This window comes from Pongo pygmaeus, chromosome 1 (genome assembly GCF_028885625.2).
Source record: "Pongo pygmaeus isolate AG05252 chromosome 1, NHGRI_mPonPyg2-v2.0_pri, whole genome shotgun sequence".
In the NCBI taxonomy this organism is placed as follows: domain Eukaryota; kingdom Metazoa; phylum Chordata; class Mammalia; order Primates; family Hominidae; genus Pongo; species Pongo pygmaeus.
Genome location: NC_072373.2, coordinates 100,962,453 through 100,982,644, shown reverse-complemented (window position 1 = coordinate 100,982,644; position 20,192 = coordinate 100,962,453). Strand labels below are relative to the sequence as shown.

At 43.7% G+C, this 20,192-nt stretch overlaps 1 pseudogene; it reads left to right on the top strand.

The window, feature by feature from the left end:
- The window catches only part of LOC129028576 (myomegalin-like), a 55,220-nt pseudogene that overhangs the window by 28,779 nt on the left and 6,249 nt on the right, over positions 1-20,192 (top strand).

Below are 20,192 nucleotides of genomic sequence, written 5' to 3'. Positions count from 1 at the left end.
ACCAAAGTCTCTAAAACTACTTCATCCTGAGCTACCTTTCCTTTCATGCTTTTCTCCCTGCCTTTTAGGACTCATTTCAAAGCTACAACCACTAAAGCTCCATAATCTCTTATCTGTAATTTCAAAATCCAGTAAGATCTACAAATTAAATTTTTCAAATAGTCATTTAGTGACAAAATCTAGATGAACTGACAAGAGGATATTCATAAGTCTTTATTTATCTACTTGGAATATTCACATAGCTCATTGCAGAAATAGTTATATGTTTGATTAAGGACTGCGGCTCACCTGCAACTGGGTACATGTTATATATGATATACGCACCCTGTTGCCTTGCTAAAAACTAAAACAAAATTTACCTTTTGAGATACATTTGGCCTTAAGGCTTTCAGATAAGGGATTGTGGCCTTATAGAATATTTCTTAGATCTCTTCATCCCCAATACAAAGAAATAAACTACATGTGGTGAATGGAGGTAAATATATATACACGTATATATTTATATATATGTGTGTATATGTGTGTACATATATGTACATGTAGATATACATATATACACATATATAGTATGTATATGCACACAACATATATATATACACACTATATATAGGTGTTTATATGAACACACACATACATATATACATATATACATATATACATGTATACATATATACATATATACATATAACATATATACATGTATACATATATACATGTATACATATGTACATATATACTTGTATACATATATATATATACATGTATACATATGTACATATATACTTGTATACATATATATATATATATATACATAAACACACACACAGAGAGAGAGAGAAGTTGAAAAACTCACTTAGTTATCATCCCTGGTCTACGGTGCCCAACTCATATCCTCACATGCTACCAAAAGGCCTCCTCCTTCTCCTCTTTCATTTTTGAGAGTGCCGACTGTCAAATCTCTTTCTCCTTCATCCCCTACCCTTCTCTAGCTCAGTGCTGACCTTCTACCTTGGAGGATCCTATACTTTAGCCTACAGGACTAAGGTTACTATGGAGATGAAATATGGACTTATCCTCATCTTCCAATCAAATGCTCTATAGGTGCATGTGTGTAACTTAAACCACAGGGAAGTTTCAGACTGGATGTGTGCCAGCTCAGTGCCGTCCCCAGACCACACACAGAAATGGTGACATCTCCATCATAGATGGGTTGCATGAGACTCAGATGATAGTGGGGTCCTTGGCAGAAAAGAATGTCACAGGGGAGGGTTCTGACAAGTGCTTGGAAATACTTGGGTCAATGTTACCAGACTCCTCTTCTCTCTTAGCTTACAGCCTGTATGCCTGTCACCAAATCCCTTTGAGCAGTGACCTGAGCCACCTGGTGACAGAGGTACAGGCTCTGAGTGGGCAGCTGGAGCAAAGCATTCAGGGGAACAATTGTCTGTGACTGCAGCTGCAACAGCAGCTGGATAGCGGTGCTGGCAAAGCCAGCCTCAGCCCCTCCTCCGTTAACCAGAACTTCCCAGCCAGCACTGACCCTGGAAACAAACAGCTGCTCCTCCAAGGTAGGAAGGAAAAGGGACTTAGAAAGCCCTCAGCCAGTGGGGAGATCACCAGGATGTCTGCAGCAGAAGGTGCAATCTGCCTGGTCTATGCTCCTTATGGTCAGGTTGAAATCAGAGTTGCTCTAGTCTAGCAGCCTGAGTGAAAGCGTGGGATTTAGGCCAGACCAGGCTCCAGATTCTGAGTTTACCACTTAAAGGTCATTTGATTTGGGCAAGGTGTTTAAAGTCTCAGAGGTTTAGGCCTTAGTTTCCTTATATTTAAGATGAGGATAATAATATATACCTTATATGATTTTGAGCATTAAATGAAATCGCTTACAAATGCTTGGCACACTAAGAATTGCTCAATAATTAGCAGCTGTATATGTTCGTATCTTTTTCTTGGATTTGCTTAGTGCTTTAGTATTAGCCAAGTGTTTTCACATATAGAATTTCATCTGAAGTAAAGCAGGTTTTGCTGTCTCTGTTTCACACAAGAAAACTTAGGTCTTGAGATATTAACAGACAAGCAAGGGTTTAGAGAGGTTATAGACAAAGCCAGGATCAGAACCAGATGTTGTGATTTTCAGTCTGTGTTCCTTCCAGCTCACTGTGTTCTGTCTCAGTATTGCCGATCTTCCCAGATTCTCTAGTCCCCCTTTCCCTCACAGGTGGGCAACTCAGTGTGTGGCAAAATGTTCCTGCCCTTACAGGGCTCTGGGGAAGTTCTGGATGGTGGGCAATTTATTTCGGGTGGCCATCGTTCACTTTCTCTACCCCATCCCTTGCCTGCCTTTTCATATAGGCATGTTTGACCAGGACCCCCTTCTCTTCTCGATATCCCTCATCAATCTCACTTCTCCCAGTTTTAATTGAAATGTCAATGGTGTCCCCCTAGTCTTAAATCATTCAATTTCTACTTCCTCTGTCTTTTTTTCCTTTTGATACACCATTTAGTACACCATCTCACCTCCTTGGCCATACCTTCAATTTTATTCAAATCAGGAACCACTTCTGTTCGGTTTCTCCAAAGCTGAGCTTTCACTCTCCTGCCAGCTATTTCTTGGTCATGTTAATCTTTATTTTTCTCTGGTTCTTGTAGATGCTTATTTATCTGACAGTAACCTTATTTGTCAAATGAAGGTGACAATAACATGATTATGCTGTTTTGGCAATTCAATGAAAAAACACATGTGGGCCGCCACGCAAACCGCCTGGCTGCCAGGAACTTCTCAGATTACATTAGGTGGATGCCTTGCCCTCCTCTGGGCTGTGCTGATGGTTGTGGTGTTCAGTTATGTCTCCAACTCTTCCTTCTAACCAGACCTTCCCCTCTCACTGCCTTCCCATACAGCAGCCAAGACTCAGCCCCACTGGCACAGTCCCTGCCTCTCTTTCTCTAGCACCCCCGAGGCCTGAGCCAGAAAGCAGGCACTGGGCAACACTTGCCTGAGCAGGACCTTTTCTACCTTCTTTGTGGTATTTTCCTATTCCTCCACCATAGGGTTGCTTTTTAGTCTCCAGCAAGACAACGTTAACCCATCAAGCCTTCCATCTCCGTTATTCTCACACAAGTACATTTTTTTCAGTATTACCTCAACAGAATGATGGCTAGAATGTTGAATTTAGTCCCCCATGAATCCATTCATTATTTGATTCTACATTTTAATATGTACTATGTATATTTATACATATTACATTTAGTTACAAGGCATCATATTAGATACCACACACAGATTATACTCAAGACTTGGTTTATAAAAATACACCTAATAATTTTTCAAAGTAGAGGTTACTTTCTCATGGAACATCCCTCAATTAAAGGAATATCTTTTTGTTCTGAAGAATGGAAACATTCTGAACTCAGTGACTCGTGGGTTTTTGCTTTTGCTTGTGGGGTATGCATAATTCTGTAAGAGGAGAGTCCTGCCACCTTAGGCCTCAGTAGGGATGGCTAGGTGTGCATGTGCTTCACGTGCAGTGTGTTCCAGGGCTCCTGAAAACTGTGGTTGCCTTTACTCCCTAGATTCAGCTCTGTCCCCTCCAGTCTGGGATGTTGGTATGAATTCCCCAGCTCTGGTCCTCCCCAGCTCTGCTTCCTCTACTTCTGGCTCAGAAACAGCCATAATCAACAGAACAAATGCTAAATATGGCAACTAAAGGGCCCAGGGACTGATGATGGAAAGTGATTATGCAAATAACCTTTTGTTGTCTCTAAACATATTATCTGTATTTAGAGAGTTTTCTCTGCATGCCCCAAGGCCTTTAGCCCAACTCACTGTGCCTTCTGTGGCTGCCTTTCTCACCATTATTCATCCTCCAATAGTTTTCCTATTGCTGTTTTTGCTTCATTGCACCATATCTCTCCATTCTTGAAAATGTTCTCTGTATCCAGCTTGATTTCCTTGTCTGTGTCTTCTCTACCCAGAAACTTATTATTTATTATGATTTGTCCTATTTCATTTGCCAATAAGGAAAAAATTGTCCCTGGAAAATTTGTCATTAAGATATAATGTAAGAAAGATAATAAAAATATGGAAGCCAGAAGATCTCTATGGACTTTACCCCACCCTTGCACATTCCAAGGCTTCCTTTCTTGCTCCCAGCTTCTTCCTTTTCTTGTTCCCTACCTCTTTTGAGTTGGAGCAAACTGAGGATAACATTATGAATAACAGAAGATTCCATTGTGTTGTCATTTTATTTTTCAGGCTTGGATTTGGATACTTCTCCAGTAATGAAGACCGCTCCCAAGATGGAGGGTGATGCTACTGATGGCTCCTTTGCCAATAAGCATGGCCACCATGTCATTGGCCACATTGATGACTACAGTGCCCTAAGACAGCAGGTTGCAGAGGGCAAGCTGCTGGACAAAAAGATAGTGTCTCTTGTGAGATCAGCATGCAGCTTCCCTGGCCTTGATGCCCAAGGCACAGAGGTAATCACACCTGTAGCTTTAGGTGCACTCCTTCCTTGTGCTCTTTATTCCTTCGATGTTAACTCCTTCACCCACTATCTTTGTTTTTTTTCATGCTTTGCCTTCCTCTTCCATGTATAGCAGCCAGGCCCTTTCTTCTCTATCTCCTATTTTCACTGTAAGTTCTGCTCTGTTCCAGATGTAGCTGACTGGATATTTCCCCTCAGCCCCACAGAAACACGTGGCATTGCCTAGCAGCCTTTGGTAGCTTATTATCTACCACAGTCATGCAGGCACATGACCATCTGTGGGCAGAGTTGACTCAATGGGATGGACAGAAACTGAAGGATTTACAGGTGTATGGCCCCCATATGTGGAAGATGTGAGAAGTCTACCAGCCATGGCATTTCCTTGTGCAGACTGCATAGGGGGAGGGAAGGCAGGCAGCAAAGCTTATAAGAGCACCTTGCCAGTGAGAGAGACCAGGAACCAGTGGCTGTGCTGTCTGAGCTGCTGGGGACCCATGGATGCATAGGAGCAGCCCTGCCTCTACGGAACCCCACACTAGAGGGCAAGACACACACCCAAGTAGATAAGCACAGTAAGGGGCTACAGGCACAGTATGAGAAGTCATCCCTGTGCTGTGAGAGTGCTGAGGCAAATGTGGTCATTTATCTCAGGCAAGGAAGGTAACAGGTTCATAGAGGACATAGCAAGTGGGGTGAGTTTTGAAAGCCTTGTGGGTTCTGCAGGTGGAGAAAGGCATGCCCGGTAAAGGGAGCAGCACCTTAGTTCTGAGAGCTGCAAATGTTTGTGCGAGGGCTTCACAGGTTCAAGCAGGCCCATGTTCTGTGCCTCACTCACAAAGGAAGCTTGAGCCCATGCAGGGGGAAGAAAGTAATATCTCCACTTCTGTGGTGTTACCTTTCCCCAGGTGTTTGGCAGCAAAGGCATTCATGAGCTTCAGAGCAGCACCAGTGCCCTGCACCATGCCCTAGAGGAGTCAGCTTCCCTCCTCACCATGTTCTGGAGAGTGGCCCTGCCAAGCACCCACATCCCTGTGTTGCCTGGCAAAGTGGAAAGATGTCAGTGTCCTTTCTTGGTTCAAACCCTGTTCTCCTGCCCTCCACTACTGTTCTGTCTCCTCAATGTCACAGCTTTTCCAGAAAATCAGGAACCACCCAGTGAGTTGGGATAGACAGGAACTTAGAGGAGTGTCCCTGGAGGGACATCTCTGGCCCATGGTGGCTGCTTTCATTACAGCTCTAAATACATCCCAATCCCTGCCAGCCCCCTGGCCCCTGGATAAGAAATCAAAGAAGAATAGGAAGGGGTGTGGAGAAGGTGGAGACATCATAACCCTGGCAATCCATAATTGTTCAATTTCTTTAACTCTCTGAAATTTGGCTGAGATGAAATTCAGTGAAAGCTTCAGCACCCATCTCCCACCCCTCAGGTCCCATGGTCAAATGATCACAGAATGCCCCCATGAGACTGAGACTTTTTAGCCACTTCCTGGAATCCCTGCATATCACTTAAGCTGGCATCTCTGGACCAGGCCTGGGGAAATTCAGCCACCCCTCAGGATCTGCTCAGAGCTCAGGCTAACGCTGATTGGCAGAACCTCATGTAGGCAGTTTCAGGATCCCCTCCCCAGGGATTCTAACTCCAGATCAATGTCACCAATACCTTTTGGATCCAACTATGCTAATTCCAGGGAGAGGGTGTTTTGCCATCTTCATGTTGGCACAAATATTTACAAACTTGCAAACTTGCCTGAGTCCAGATCTCTCTCCCCGGCATAACATTTCTGAACTCTCAATCTTACCTGTGAAGGGAGAGTGACAGAACTGATATCAGGATTAAAGCAAGGTCCTCTTCAGATTTGGGAGTTTTATACTAGCCTGAAGTGAGGTTCTCTTAAGCTACAGGTGTGTAGGCCTGTGCTAGTCTGCATAGGGAATTCCAGAGTCTCAATACTCCTGCTTAATGGCCTCATCCTTAACTGTCCTCAGCTGGAAGTATTCGAGGCTGTGAAGGAGGAAATCCATTTCAGGAGAGTGAAGAAGATTGTAGAATCCTTCTTTTCACTGGAAAGAGCCACAAAGCACAAGGCACTTTAGGCCTTCTGCCTGTTCAGTAAGAGTCTGTTCCCCTTATCCAGGGAGAATCAACAGAAAGGGAACTTCTGTAACTGAGAACCAAAGTATCCAAACAGGAGTGGCTCCTTCAAAGCATAGCTGAGCATCTGAAGACCGCCAACCAGCAGAAGGAGAGCATGGAGCAGCTCATCATCAGCCAGCATAGGTTCCCTGAGAGGGAATGGGGGAAGAAACAGGCAGTCTTCCCAATGCCCCACTTGTGCTGCAGATGAGCAGTGACCAGGGGGGCTTGGAAATGTTGAGAGTGGAGACTGATTTGATGTCCCCAAACCTCCTGTGCCATGAGCAATTGTGGATACAGAGGAGGGGAGGATGGGGTGGATAGCAGGAGACTCCAAGCTGAATGGCCAGAAAGAAATAAATGCTTTAGAATTCTCATGCTAAGCAAGTAGGGTTAATTTCTGCTGGTGATTTCTACTCTGTGGTGCTCTTTTGTTGCTTCAGTAACCAGAACACACGATGTTTTAAAGAAGGCAAGCACTAACTTAGAGGTAGGGAAACTACTGCACCAGTCAGAGGCACCAAGCCTGTCCCCAACCCATCACCATCCATTAGCATATCTTGTAGGTGACCCTTGGGCCTGCTTTGGCCTTCCAGGAGAAGATTTTGGGTCCACTTGCAAGATCACAGGTCCTCAGTGAGCATCCTGCTAGTTTCTGTTCCCATCACTCTCCCACCCCATCAGCTCCTGCCCCAGTATCTTGGTTCACTCTCACATTGTCATCATCTCTCCTTTTTACTCCAATTTTTCTTCTTTGATACCAAGTCAGGAGACTGGAGAAATGCAATTCAGCTCACTCTCAAAGTCATTAGACATTCAGAAGTCTGCCTCTGAATGAGCTTTTGGTAGAGGGATCTTGAGGCCAGTTATGTGGTCTACTCTTCATGAAAAAGTAAAAGCAATTTGCAACCTAATAAACTGATTTCACTGCACACTCCTGTGTTAAGAACAGCAATTTGATTTTGATATATCTTTAAGTAACATGACAAAAGAGATCTGTTGGGTCTCATTGGTCTAAAAGAGAATTTGTTAATAAATAACAACTGAATCTTAAGGGGAAAAATGTTATATATGTACCAGATATTATCTACATTTACTTAAAACACTAAGTGTTAACCATTCCCTAGGAAGTGCTTTGAAGAAAAACTTGAGGTATATGAATGGTTTAAAAATCAGAAACTAAACCTTTTAACATGGATTTCAAAGCTTTGCCATAAGCAATTGAGCATATTCCTAGAAATGTTTCTAAACCGTAACCTGAGAGAATGTTGATCTCCATAGTGTGAAAATGACTTGGGCCAGTTTAACTTGCTCTTTTTTTTTTTTTTCACTAACTCCCTTTTGTTTTTCTCTGATAATTCTTGTCTTTCCTAGGCCTCTTTAGAGCAACACTTACAGGATTGCCTCTGTAAAGCCTTATTCTTGTCCCTGGAAAGGTAACCCAAAAAGTCTCTCATATCCACTAAAAGGTAACCCAAAAGTCTATAGTATCCACTGGCTTTCTCCAGTGTGGAAGCTTTCCCCTCCACCTCCCATAGATCACTGGAAAGGACCTGAGGCCTCGGTTCTAATCCCTGGCTTATCACTAACTGCTGTGTGGCTTTGGCTTGTCCTTTAATCTCTATGAGACTGCTGCACCCTCATCTGCCAAAGATGGAACTGGACTTAGTTGAGCTCTGAGGTCCCTGTGGACTTGCCCCTCCACACCCTCATTATGGCAACTGGACATAAACTTAACAGAGGACTTCCCTGCAAAATGTCCTCTTCTTCCTACAACAGGCTGTTTCTATATGTGCATGTTTCATGCTAAGCACTTCTTTCTTGGGTGGAGATGGCAAAGGCCTCTTTCTGCTGAGACAAAGTGATTTGGAGAGTCACCTGGCCCCTGAAGAGGGAGTGGTAGGATCCAGCCACCCAGTGTGCAGTGAATTGGAGCAGGGATCTCAGCACACAAGGAGGTGGGGAGGCTCCCCTTAACCTCGGGCACCTGTTGCTCTTCCAGACTGCAGTGCACGTTCTTAGCTCATCCTCTTAACTGGCTCTCACCGTGCTCCTGTCTTTGGTCACCCTGTAGCTCTCACTCCAGCTTCAGGTAGCCATCAGTAGGGCCTGGCAATATACACTGATTTGGTTTGTTTTATTTTTGTCTGCAGGTGAAATCCCTAAGAGCTCTGCCATGTACTCCTTGTGACCCTTGCCTTCCAGGAACCATGCAAGAAGCTCTCCACCAGAAGTCCTTAAAACAGCAGGAAAGGTGGGCCTGTCCCCCTTTTGTGCAGCTACCTATCTGCTGAGGAGCTTCTGGGCCTCATTCCTCCAAGTCCACTGGAGGGTCCAGAAGAGGGGGTCAGAGATGTATCCTGGTGGAGCTGGGAGAAAGCCAGAAAGCCTTTCTGACAGCTATGGAATACCATTAGCCAAGGTCCACTTGGCCCAGCACTAAGCAAAAGATGCATAGTTTGCATAGAAGGTTTTGTGATACTGCTTCTCAACAGCCCCAGCAGCTTGGGAACTAGCAACAGCACATTTCTTGCCTCATCAGCTGTCCTGAGATGGAAAACTCAGTGGATATAGGACCCTGATTCTGATGAATGGGGCACATGGTCCCAATGCTGGAGTTCCTCTGGCAGGTTCTAAAAGCACACTACTGAGCAGCATTGCCCTGCTGGACACTGCTGGCGGGGGCTCAGTGAGCACTACTCACAGATCCACACCTGACCCTGTTGGGTTAAGTCAGACTGGGCCTTGGTCTGCACTGTAGCACTTGTGTTCTTTGAGTTCACATCACGAATGTGGTGACTTCCCAGATACCATCTCAGGCTTAACCTAGCACATCCTATTTCTTTTCTTCCATGATATCCAAATTAGATGGACCTCACTTCAAATACGCTGTCCCATTTTGTCACCCTGTCTTACCTCAGAGAAATTGGGGACTGATGGCCAGACCAATTCTGTTGAAATTCTTGCATACAGCAAACCTGTGCTGATTTTTAAGTGGCATGGGATAGGCCACCAGCCACAGTAAAGCCTAGTCTGTGTCTTCACAGTGTTGAAAGAATGTGCTTGTGTGTATAAATGTATGATATAGATTTATATATGTTGCTATCGCCATATATTGAAGGCCAGCATAACTGGTGGACAGGGTAGGTGAGAGAAAATGAAAGTCTTTTTGGTGATTATTAAAGCAAAATGTGTATAAAGAAATAAATAGTTTTTCTTTCACTGCTTTGTTTCCCATTTCTGCACCAATCCCTTGACAGTATAAAGAACTGGAAAGAGAAAATGGGAAAGACAAACTGTGTTTAAGAAGTGCATAGTCTAATGCTTGAACTCTGACTTTAAAAGATTAAGGCTTTCCTTCTTTGTCATTTTGTAAGAATCCCCAGTCTGAAAATATGAAAGAATGATTCTTAAACTGGTGTACCTTAGAAGCAGCTGTGAAGATTACAGGAACTACCTCCTGGTCTCCAATCCCAGGAGATTTAGTTGGTGTGAGCCCTAGGATCTGCATTTTTTAAATATAAGCACCCCAGGTGATTCCATTACATGTGGGCTGCAGATCACAGTTTAAAAAAACAGTGTTCTATAACATTGAATCAAAACTAAAACTACATTTAAGAATCTTAAATCAAAATATGTCATTCCATTAACATTTGTATAAAAATTTTAAAATATTCCTTGGGAAAAGTTCCTAGCTACATGCTTTTGATCCCCAAGATTAAAATAAAGCTATCACTTCACAATTATTTACTAGAAGCATTTAAAAAATAAACAGGTAGAAGGTGGAGTAAGATGGTAGAATAGAATTCTCCAGCAATGGTCTCTCTGAAGGAACACCAAATTGAACAACTATCTATGTAAGAAAACAATTTCACAAGGGCTAACCAGGTGAGAGATCATAGCAGCTGGTTTTAACATGATAACAAGAAAAGATGCATTGAAGAAGGGAGGACGGACAGTTTTGCATTGCCTATGACACCTCTCCCCCAACCACAGGAAATGCATCTCCGAGAGAGAATCTAATGGCTTGGGGACAAGGAGGAAAGTGTGGGACTTTATACTGAAACTTAGTACCAGTCTTGCCATAGTGACACACGGCACTGGACAGAACCCCACATCACTTGATTCCAGGCTGGTGCCCACAAAAGAAGCATTTAGACCCACTCTGGGCCACAAGGGAATCAGATGCCCCAGCAGGAAGAACCTACCAAAGTTCTGGCTGGCTTTATCTCTGGAAATTTATTGGGCTACAAATAAATTTCAGTGGCAGCCAGGCTGTAGTTCAGAGGTGACAGCATGCTGGCAGCCCTCACAGCCCTCGCTCGTTCTCGGTGCCTCCTCGGCCTCGGTGCCCATTCTGGCCGCACTTGAGGAGCCCTTTGGCCCGCCGCTGCACCATGGGAGCCCTTCTCTGGGCTGGCCCAGGCAGGAGCCGGCTCCCTCAGCTTGCGGGGAGGTGTGGAGGGAGAGGCATGGGTGGAAACCGAGGTTGCGTGAGGCACTTGCGGGCCAGCTGGAGTTCCGGGTGAGCGTGGGCTTGGCGGCCCCGCAATCAGAGCGGGGCTTAGCACCCTGGGCAGCAGCTGCGGAGGGTGCGCTGGGTGCCCCAGCAGTGCTGGCCCACCAGCGCTGTGCTCGATTTCTCCCCCGGCCTTAGCTGCCTCCCGGCGGGGCAGGGCTCGGGACCTGCAGCCCGCCATGCCTGAGTTCCCCACAATGGGCTCCTGTGTGGCCTGAGCCTCCCCGAGGAGTGCTGCCTCTGGCTCCATGGCGGCCAGTCCCATCAACCGCCCAAGGGCTGAGAAGTGCGGGTGCATGGCGTGGGACTGGCAGGCAGCTCCACCTGCGGCCCTGGTGCGAGATCCACTGGGTGAAGCCAGCTGGGCTCCTGAGTCTAATGGGGACTTGGGAGAACCTTTATGTCTAGCTAAGGGATTGTGAATACACCAATCAGCACTCTGTATCTAGCTCAAGGTTTGTAAATGCACCAATCAGCATCCTGTGTCTAGCTCAGGGTTTGTGGATGCACTCTGTATCTAGCTAATCTGGCGGGGCCTTGGAGAATCTTTATGTCTAGCTAAGGGATTGTGAATGCACCAATCAGCACTCTGTGTCTAGCTCAGGGTTTGTAAATACACCAATCTACACTCTGTATCTAGCTTATCTAGTGGGGACGTGGAGAACTTTTGTGTCTAGCTCAGGGATTGTAAACGCACCAATCAGCACCCTGTCAAAAGGAACCAATCAGCTCTCTGTAAAACAGACCAATCGGCTCTCTGCAAAATGGACCAATCAGCAGGATGTGGGTGGGGCCAGATAAGGGACTAAAAGCAGGCTGCCCAGCCAGCAGCAGCAACTGGCTCGGGTCCCCTTCCACACTGTGGAAGGTTTGTTCTTTTGCTCTTTGCAATAAATGTAGCTGCTGCACACTCTTTGGGTCCACACTGCCTTTATGAGCTGTGACACTCACTGCAAAGGTCTGCAGCTTCACTCCTGAGCCAGCGAGACCACCAACCCACCAGAAGGAAGAAACCCCGAACACATCTGAACATCAGAAGGAACAAACTCTGGACATGCCACCTTTAAGAACTGTAATACCCACTGTGAGGGTCCGTGGCTTCATTCTTGAAGTCAGTGAGACCAAGAACCCACCAATTCCGGACACATAGTGGCCACACTCCTTGGGCAAGTCCCGATGCTGCATAGGTCTGGAAGACCCTGGACTTGAGGTGTAAGCCAGAATGAGGGCAGCAGGGCAGCAGCTATGGGAATGCCTGTATCACCCCTCCCCACACTCCAGGCAGTGCAGCCTGAAGAGGGATTCCTTTTGCTTGGGGGAAAGAAAGGGAAGTAAGCTAGAGGCTTTACCTGGGAATGTAGAGAACAATCCCTGAACTTCCCCAAGTCCACAGGGCTGGGGACCTAGGAATCTATAAGAATTGCAGTGTACCTGGGCTTAGGGTGCCCTGTAGTACAAGAGTGGCTGCAGTGATCACCAGCTTAGGGAACTCATCAGCCCACTTTGAATTCCTGGAAGGTCCTCTGAAGGACAGGTACAAACAAGACCTGACTGCAAAGGCTGGAATAAATACCATATTCTTCAATGCCCAGGTATTGACCAACATCTACAGTATCAATAACATTTAAGTCAATATGACCTCAACAAATGGACCAAGAAAGGCACCCAGTGACCAACCCTGGAGAGATGGAGATGTGTAACCTCTCAGGGAATTCAGAATAGCTATTTTGAGAAAGCTCAATGAACTTCAAGAAAACACAGAGAAACAATTCAGAAATATGTCAGAAATTTAACAAGGATACTGAAGTAATAGAAAAAAATCAAACAAATCCTGGAGCTGGAAAATGCGTTAGTGGGTCTCAGTAGAACTGATCAAGCAGAAGAAAGAATTAGTGAGCATGAAAACAAGCTATTTGAAAATACAGTCAGAGGAGGAAAAAGAAAAGAATGAGAAGGAACACAGAATGCTTAAGAGATCTAGAAGAGGGCCTCAAAAGAGAAAATCAAAGATTCATTGGCCTTAAAGAGAGGGTTGAGAAGGAGCAAAGAGTAGAACCCTTACTCAAAGAAATAATCTTTTCAAAAAAATACTTTAAGTTCTAGGGTACATGTGCACGATGTGCAGGTTTGTTACATAGGTATACATGTGCCATGTTGGTTTGCTGCACACATCAACTCGTCATTTACAGTAGGTGTTTCTGCTAATGCTTTCTCTCCCCCCCAGCCCCACACCCCACAACAGGCCCCACTGTGTGATGTTCCCCTCCCTGTGTCCATGTGTTCTCATTGGTCAACTCCCACTTAAGAGTGAGAACATGCGGAGTTTGGTTTGCTGCCCTTCTGATATTTTCCTGAGAGTGATGGTTTCCAGCTTCATCCATGTCCCTGCAAAGGACATGAACTCATCCTTTTTATGGCTGCATAGTATTCCTTGGTGTATATGTGCCACATTTTCTTTATCTAGTCTATTATTGATGGACATTTTGGTTGGTTCCAAGTCTTTGCTTTGTGAATAGTGCCACAATGAACATAGGTGTGCATGTGTCTTTATAGTAGCATGGTTTATAATCTTTAGGGTATATACCCAGTAATGGGATTGCTGGTGGATCAAATGGTATTTCTAGTTCTAGGCCCTTGAGGAATCACCATACTGTCTTCCACAATGGTTGAACTAATTTATACTCCTACCAACAGTGTAAAAGCATTCCAATTTCTCCACATCCTCTCCAGCATCTGTTGTTTCCTGACTTTTTAATGATCATCATTCTAACTGGCATGAGTGGTATCTCATTGTGGTTTTGATTTGCATTTCTCAGATGACCAGTGATGATGAGCATTTTTTCATATGTCCGTTGGCTGCATAAATGTCTTCTTTCGAGAAGTGTCTGTTCATATCCTTTGCCCACTTTTTGATGGGGTTTTTTTTTCTTGTAAATTTGTTTAAGTTCTTTGTAGATTCTGGATATTAGCCCTTTGTCAGATGGATAGATTGCAAACATTTTCTCCCATTCTGTAGGTTGCCTGTTCAGTCTGATGATAGTTTCTTTTGCTGTGCAGAATCTCTTTAGTTTAATTGGATCCCATTTGTCTATTTTGACTTTTGTTGCCATTGCTTTTGGTGTTTTAATCATGAAGCCTTGGCCCATGCCTGTGTCCTGAATGGTATTGCCTAGGTTTTCTTCTAGGGTTTTTATGGTGTTACATCTTACATTTAAGTCTTTAATCCATCTTCAGTTAATTTTTGTGTAAGGTGTAAGGAAGGTATCCAGTTTCAGCTTTCTACATATAGCTAGCCAGTTTCCCCAGCACCATTCATTAAATAGGGAATCCTTTCCCCATTGCTTGTTTTTGTCAGGTTTGTCAAAGATCAGATGGTTGTAGATGGGTGCTGTTATTTCTGAGGACTCTGTTCTGTTCCATTGGTCTATATCTCTGTTTTGGTACCAGTACCATGCTGTTTTGGTTACTGTAGCCTTGTAGTAGAGTTTGAAGTCAGGTAGCATGATGCCTCCAGCTTTGTTCTATTGGCTTACGATTGTCTTGGCTATGGGAGCTATTTTTTGGCTCCATATGAAGTTTAAAGTAGTTTTTTTTCCAATTCTGTGAAGAAAGTCATCAGTAGCTTGATGGGGATAGCAATGAATCTATAAATTACCTTGGGTGGTATGGCCATTTTCACGATATTGATTCTTCCTATCCATGAGCATGGAATGTTCTTCCATTTGTTTGTGTCCTCTTTTATTTCGTTGAGCAGTGGTTTGTAGTTCTCCTTGAAGACGTCCTTCACATCCATTGTAAGTTGGATTTCTAGATATTTTATTCTCTTTGAAGCAATTGTGAATGGGAGTTCACTCATGATTTGGCTCTCTGTTTCTCTGTTCTTGATGTATATGAATGCTTGTAATTTTTGCACATTGATTTTTGTATCCTGAGATTTTGCTGAAGTTGCTTATCAGCTTAAGGAGATTTTGGGCTGAGATGATGGGGTTTTCTAAATACACAATCATGTCATGTGCAAACAGAGACAGTTTGGCTTCCTCTTTTCCTAATTGAATACCCTTTATTTCTTTCTCTTGCCTGATTGGCCTGGCCAGAACTTCCAATACTACATTGAATAGGAGTGGTGAGAGAGGGCATTTTTGTCTTGTGCTGGTTTTCAAAGGGAATGCATCCAGTTTTTGCCCACTCAGTATGATATTGGCTGTGGGTTTGTCATAAATAGCTCTTATTATTTTCAGATATATTCAATCAATACCTAGTTTATTGAGAGTTTTTAGCAAGAAAGGCTGTTGAATTTTGTTGAAGGCCTTTTCTGCATCATTTGAGATAATCATGTAGTTTTTGTCATTGGTTCTGTTTATGTGATGGATTACGTTTATTGATTTGTGTATGTTGAACCAGCCTTGCATCCCAGGGAGGAAGCCGACTTGATAATGGTGGATAAGCTTTTTGAAGTGCTGCTGGATTCAGTTTGCCAGTATTTTATTGAGGATTTTCACATCGATGTTCATTAGGGATATTGGCCTAAAATTATCTTTTTTTGTTTTGTCTCTGCCAGGCTTTGGTATCAGGATGATGCTGGCCTCATAAAATGAGTTAGGGAGGATTCCTTCTTTTTCTGTTGATTGGAATAGTTTCAGAAGGAATGGTTCCAGCTCCTCTTTGTACCTCTGGTAGAATTTGGCTGGGAATCTATCTGGTCCTGGAATGTTTTTGCTTGGTAGGCTATTAATTATTGCCTCAATTTCAGAACCTGTTATTGGTCTATTCCAGGATTTGAGTTCTTCCTGGTTTAGTCTTGTGAGAGTGTACGAGCCCAGGAATTTATCCATTTCTTCTAGGTTTTCTAGTTTATTTGCATAGAGGTGTTTATAGTATTCTCTGATGGTAGTTTGTATTTCTGTGGGATCGGTGGTGATATCCCCTTTTTCATTTTTTATTGTGTCTATTTGATTCTTGTCTCTTTTCTCTTTATGAATCTTTCTAGGGGTCTATTTTGTTGATCTTTTCAAAAAACCAGCTCCTGGATTCATTGATTTTTTTGAAGGGTTTTTTGTGTCTCTGTCTCCTTCAGTTCTGCTCTGACCTTAGTTATTTCTTGTTTTCTGCTAGTTTTGAAAGTGTTTGCTCTTGCTTCTCTAGTTCTTTTAATTGTGATGTCAGTGTGCTGATTTTAGGTCTTTCCTGCTTTCTCCTGGGGGCATTTAGTGCTATAAATTTCCCTCTACACACTGCTTCAAATGTGTCCCACAGATTCTGGTATGTTGTGTCTTTGTTCTCATTGGTTCCGAAGAACATCTTTATTTCTCCCTTCATTTCGCTATTTACCCAGTAGTCATTCAGGAGTAGGTTGTTCTGTTTCCATGTAGTTGTGCAGTTTTGAGGGAGTTTCTTAATCCTGAGTTCTAATTTTATTGTGCTGTGGTCTGAGAGACAGATTGTTGTGATTTCTATTCTTTTACATTCACTGAGGAGTGTTTTACTTCCAATTATGTGGTCAATTTTAGAATAAATGTGATGTGGTGCTGAGAAGAATTTATATTCTGCTGATTTGGGGTGGAGAGTTCTGTAGATGTCTATTAGGTCCACTTGGTCCAGAGCTGAGTTCAAGTCCTGGATATCCTTGTTAAGATTCTGTCTTGTTGATCTGTCTAATATTAACAGTGGCATGTTAAAATCTCCCATTATGATTGTGTGGGAGTCTAAGTCTCTTTTTAGGTCTCTAAGAACTTGCTTTATGAATCTGGGTGCTCCTGTATTGCGTGCATAAATATTTAGGATAGTTAGCTCTTCTTGCCGAATTTATCCCTTTACCATTATGTAATGGCCTTCTTTGTCTCTTTTGAGCTTTGTTTTTTAAAGTCTATTTTATCAGAGACCAGGATTGCAACCCCTGCTTTTTTTTGCTTTCCATTTGCTTGGTAGATCTTCCTCCATCCCTTTATTTTGAGCCTATGTGTGTCTTTGCACGTGAGATGGGTCTCCTGAATACAGCACACTGATGGGTTTTGACTCTATCCAATTTGCCAGTCTGTGTCTTTTAATTGGGGCATTTAGCCTATTTACATTTCAGGTTAATATTGTTATGGGTGAATTTGATCCTGTCATTATGATGCTAGCTGGTTATTTCACCCATTAGTTGATGCAGTTTCTTCATAGCGTAGATGGTCTTTACAATTTGGCATGTTTTTGCAGTGGCTGGTACTGGTTGTTCCTTTCCATGTTTAGTGCTCCCTTCAGGAGCTCTTGTAAGGCAGGCCTGATGGTGACAAAATCTCTCAGCATTTGCTTGTCTGTAAGTATTTTATTTCTCCTTCACTTATGAAGCTTTGTTTGGCTGGATATGAAATTCTGGGTTGGAAATTCTTTTCTTTAAGAATGTTGAATATTGGCCCCCACTCTCTTCTGGCTTGTACAGTTTCTGCTGAGAGATCCACTGTTAGTCTGATGAGCTTCCCTTTGTGGGTAACCCTACATTTCTCTCTGGCTGCCCTTAACATTTTTTCCTTTGTTTCAACTTTGGTGAATCTGACAATTATGTGTCTTGGGGTTGCTTTTGTCAATGAGTATCTTTGTGGTGTTCTCTGTATTTCCTGGATTTGAATGTTGGCCTGCCTTGCTAGGTTTGGGACGTTCTCCTGAATAATATCCTGAAGAGTGTTTTCTAACTTGGTTCCATTCTCCCCATCACTTTCAGATACACAAATCAAATGTAGATTTGGTCTTTTCACATAGTCCATATTTCTTGGAGGCTTTGTTCATTTCTTTGTACTCTTTTTTCTCAAATCTTGTCTTCTTGCTTTATTTCATTAATTTGGTCTTCAATCACTGATATCCTTTATTTTGCTTGATCCAATTGGCTATTGAAATTTGTGTATGCTTCACGAGGTTCTCATACTGTGGTTTTCAGCTCCTTCAGGTCATTTAAGCTCTTCTCTACACTGCTTATTCTAGTTAGCCATTCATCTAACCTTCTTTCAATGTTTTCAGCTTCCTTGCAATAGATTAGAACATGCTCCTTTAGCCCAGAGAAGTTTGTTATTACCGACCTTCTGAAGCCTACTTCTGTTATGTTGTCAAACTCATTCTCCATCCAGTTTTGTTCCCTTGTTGGTGAGGATTTGTGTTCCTTTGGAGGAGAAAAGGCATTCTGATTTTTGGAATTTTCAGCCTTTCTGCTCTGGTTTCTCTGCATCTTTGTGGTTTTATCTACTACTTTGGTCTTTGATGTTGGTGACCTATGGATGGGGTTTTGGTGTGGATGTCCTTTTTGTTGATGTTGATGCTATTCTTTTCTATTGGTTAATTTTCCTTCTAACAGGCAGGACTCTCAGCTGCAGGTCTGTTGGAGTTTGCTGTAGGTCCACTCCAGACCATGTTTGCCTGGGTGTCACCAGCTGAGGCTGCAGAATAGCAAATATTGCTGCCTGATCCTTCCTCTGGAAGATCTCAGAGGGACACCCACCTGTGTGAGGTGTCTGTTGGCCCCTACTGGGAGGCGTCTCCCAGTCAGGCTATATGGAAGTCAGGGACCCACTTGAGGAGGCTGTCTGTCTGTTATCAGAGCTCGAATGCCATGCTAGGATAACCACTGCTCTCTTCAGAACTGTCAGGAAGGGACGTTTAAGTCTGCAGAAGCTGTCTGCTGCTTTTTATTCAGAGGTACTTTGCCCCCAGAGGTGGAATCTAGAAAGGCAGTATGCCTTGCTGAGCTGTGGTGGGCTCTGCCCATTTCAAGCTTCCCTACCCCTTTGTTTACACTGTGACCATACAACCACCTACTCAAGCCTCAGCAGTGGCAGAACCCCCTCCCCCTGCCGTGCTTCAGTGTATCAGGTTGATCTCAGACTGCAGCACTAGCAGTAAGCAAGGCCTCATGGGTGCAGGACCCACTGAGCCAGGCAGAGGAGGAAATCTCCTGGTCTGTCAGTTGTGAAGACAGTGGAAAATGCACAGTATTTGGTCAGAAATGTATGGCTTCTCCAGGTACAGTCACTCACAGTTTCCTTTGGCTAGGAAAAAGAAATCTGCCAACGCCTTGTGCTTCCCAGGTGAGGCAATGCCCCACCTTGGTTTGTCCTCCATGGGCTGCACCCACTGTCCAACCAGTCCCAATGAGATGAACCAGGTACCTCAGTTGGAAATGCAGAAATCACCCGTCTTCAGCCTCACTCTCACTGGAAGCTGCAGACTGGAGCTGTTCCTATTCGGCCATCTTGGAAGCAACCCTCTTTTTTTTTTTTTTTTTGTATTTTTGGTAGAGACAGGGTTTCACCATATTGCTCAGGCTGGTTTCAAACTCCTGAGGTCAAGCCATTCATTAAAACAAACCTATATTTGTTTCATCTGAGTTTCTTCCTCAGGAAAGGACTCTCAGGCCTCTCAGAAAGCATCATAGACCTGAAACTCAGCTGATCACAGCCTCTAGACAATGAGATGTCAGAACCCTCACTCATCATGAGTGCTTCCTCACCACTCCCTAGTTCCTCTTTTCCCACACACAGTTACATTTCTTCCCTGCTATATAAACCCCTAACTTTAGTCGATCAGGGAGATAGATTTGAGACTAATCTCCCATCTCCTCAGCTGCAGCACCTGATTAAAGCCTTCTTCCTCAGCAATACTCAATGTCTCAATGATTGGCTTTCTGTGTGCTGAGCAGCAGGACCTACACTGAACCCCTGGGGTTTTGGTAAAAATACATGTGCCCTTTTAAAAACTGCAATTTATGGGTTGTGGTATGTTGAGAAATTGGAATGGTGTCAACTTGGCCAATTCTGAGAAAACACACTGTGCTTAAGTGTCAGGGCCCTGCCTCCTGACCTCGACAGTATGTGGTTGATTTTGAGTCACAGCAGGGGTGTGTGGCCTGGTTTGAGTGTTTTATAGAAATGTAAATTATGACTGATTTCTTTGTATTTTAAATCCAACAAATCTCCATTTCTGGTGAGAAAATCTTGGCAATACCGACTGAAAAAAGGCATAGAAATATATGAAGAAGAAAATAAAAGACTCCCTGCCTCCCAATCCCACTTGCTTGGTGTCAGCC